The sequence below is a fragment of the Cyprinus carpio genome, chromosome A15 (genome assembly GCF_018340385.1).
Source record: "Cyprinus carpio isolate SPL01 chromosome A15, ASM1834038v1, whole genome shotgun sequence".
NCBI classification, from domain to species: domain Eukaryota; kingdom Metazoa; phylum Chordata; class Actinopteri; order Cypriniformes; family Cyprinidae; genus Cyprinus; species Cyprinus carpio.
Genome location: NC_056586.1, coordinates 17,709,776 through 17,712,747, shown reverse-complemented (window position 1 = coordinate 17,712,747; position 2,972 = coordinate 17,709,776). Strand labels below are relative to the sequence as shown.

The following is a 2,972-nucleotide window of genomic DNA, read 5'->3' as shown; positions in this document are numbered from 1 at the left end:
TGCTTTCGGATCGCTCTCGCACCTACTTTGCTGTATTTTTTTTTTTTTAGCAGCGACGCTTCAAGTCAAACGAACGAACAAACATACACATGCGCATATTTGCACGCATATTTGATTGTTCCCTGTAGATCTCACCTTCTCACGCGCAGCCCCACGATTGGTCGATTATGTATAATACCTGCATGTTATTGGTCAAATTGCTTTGGACGTTTTAGGCAATATTAAAATCCTGGCCCGGGACGTGTCCTGTATGAACGGTGCATATGGTCACCCTAACTTAGATCATTATCAGCTCAGCGCGAGACGTTCAAACTAATAGCACGTAATTTACGTCTCTATGATTGGTTGATTTACCCGAAGGGAGGCTAGACTCCTTTACGAGGTTTCTTTTCTCAACACTTCTCAGCGCTGAAAGTGAACACTCGATGCTGATTGGCTAATTAGTTTTTACCAACTGAGGCACGAGAGCTCCACTCTCCCCCGGCCTCCCCCTCCCCTTCTCTGTCACCTAGCGGTTGTAATTACATCAGCAGATTCGCGATAGAAAAGGGGCGCTTTCCAACTTAAGTAACATGTTATGGTATTACAGCTGTGAAATTACAAACAAAAAATACACATTCTGAGACATTAGCTGAAATTAATTGTGAATTTTGTTAACTTTAAATAGTCCTCCTCTCATTTTCACCTCAAAATTTTGACGAGCCGTCCCTGACTTTTTATAGGCACTGTATTTCTCTCCTGCTCTTCTATTCTCCTCTCTGTCACCTAGCCTCCCTTCTTTGGCCTGCCACTAGCTGATCTGGTTGATATGTTGCCTTGCGAAGACAGGAAATGAAACCTTTCATTCCTCCCCAGTTGCAGCCCCTTTATCAAAAGCGAGTGGGTTTCTTCATCGCAGCCCACTGGCTAATGAACTCATTTTGTGCGCATAGAATGCCTTCTTATCTCAACAAATACACACACGCACACCCTTTCATCTCCTCCTTTCCCCAAATCTCAATACACTGCTAGTATACCTGTTTTCATAAGGCTCAGAACTTTAACTTCCACCCACCTTTTTTATAGCCTGAAGTGCTGAGAGTAAAAGACCACACAGGCCACAAACGAAAGGTTGGGGGGAAATGGATGTGGTAGCCTATCTCAGATGTCAAAAGTTAAAACATTACAATTTTGCATCACTTTTCGCAACAGTTGCACACATAATCTAGGAAGTGACGCCATCTGGTGGAAGATGGAGCTATTACATTTGTAGAGGTTAGTTTGATAGGCACAAACACACTGTTCATTACCTTCATGTTAATTAATTTAATACATGTTAATTAATTAACCTTTTTAAAATTAAAAGCATCCTCTTTGACTGTCTTACTTTTTTCCATTCTGACGTGTGAAATAGATTTTTTTCAGAAGTTGATGTGGATAATCTGCATTATAAAACGTCTTTGCAATTAAATTAATAGATCATTTAGGGAAAGATTTTATAGTTTATCATTTATGGAGAGATTTACACTCTTTCTAGTTACAATTGCATACGAATACCAAAAAGATGATTTAGCTTAATATGAGTCGAAGACAAATTATGCCTGCACTTCTCCTGATGACTTTACAGAAATAATGAAAAGTAGATGTGGAAAAGTAAAAGAGACACAAAACAAATAACTACAGAATACACATCTAGTGTTATAATTTCGTTTGATTTGATCTTCTTTTTTTCAATCACGTGACTACCAACAGGAGGGACTTTGCGTGTCTTCTTCAGGACAAGACAAGAGTTTCCTCAACCATCGAACTGGATGGTAAAATATCCTGCAAAATCATGGACCGACTTGTGACCGTCATTGGACAACAACATATAGGTAAACAAAAACAGGCACCGTGGATTGTTGTCATAATAATACTAATAATAAAGATTTTAACATCACAGGCGCTCAAAAATAGGCACGTCTTCTGTCTTTTGTCATTCTCGTGACTGCTCGCGTACCAGTTGCGTTCTAACCAGAATCACTGTTCTAAGAACGCATATTTACTTAATGATATTGCGCAAACTCAGCTTAAAATATTAAAAGAGTAAATGCCTCCACAGGTCTGACGGTGGGATTGAGTTTGATGATCATCGTTGTGATAATCGTCCTCGCGGCGGTTGTTTACACTCCACCGGGCGCTACAACGCGCTGCTTGAGAAGAAACAGGAGCGAAGAACACCTCTCTCTGACTGCTAACAGAATTTCATGACTGCTAACAGAAACATATGAACTTTATGGACCTCTTTAGATGGTTTATGAAAAACGACTTACAAACAAATCACAGTTTCCAAAATCATGGAAATGTAATAAAATGTCAGTGACATTTCTAAAGTGAATGTCTCTGTTCTGCATGTAAGCATTTTGATGGCCTTCATTAAGTGGAATTCTAATTTAAGGCCATTTTTGTAATCTTTTTGTACACAAGTTGTATGATGATGTAGGGCGGGGATCCTGCAGAGTTTAGCTCTCCAGCCCTAATCAAACACACCTAAACCAGCTAATCAAGGTCTTTAAACTTAAAACTTCATGCAGGTGTATTGAGGCAAGTTGGAGCTAAACTCTGCAGGACTCCGGCCCTCCAGGACCAAGTTTGGAGACCCCTGATGTAGGGCCTACATCTCTAAATTTGTGTACCTGTCATACAAATGTAAATCCTGTGCAGCAGTCTCTGTAAACTGATGTTAAAAATACTTATTAGGAATAACTGAAAAAGTCATGGAAATTCGTTGAGGAGAAAGCAATGGGAACCATTATTACTGGAAGCAAACATAAACTCGATAAAGATGTTTCGTCAGCTGAGCAATCGGTAAACAACAGTACAGTCCATTGCACGCAGTGTACTTCTATCCATCACAACCTCGCTTTCATTCCTGTCAAAAATTAAATATGGTGCTACCCTGACTGGATTATTACACTCAATAACTATCTTTTAATCGCAGGAACTACAAAGGC

The 2,972-nt window shown here is 39.7% G+C and overlaps 1 long non-coding RNA gene across 1 annotated transcript; it reads left to right on the top strand.

Annotated features, from left to right (window-relative positions):
* The first annotated feature begins 336 nt into the window (after positions 1 to 336).
* Positions 337 to 2,343, top strand: LOC122147719. The gene is made up of 2 exons (XR_006161787.1): positions 337 to 1,853; positions 2,081 to 2,343. It is a non-coding gene; the product is annotated as an uncharacterized LOC122147719 (long non-coding RNA).
* Positions 2,344 to 2,972: the final 629 nt, after the last annotated feature.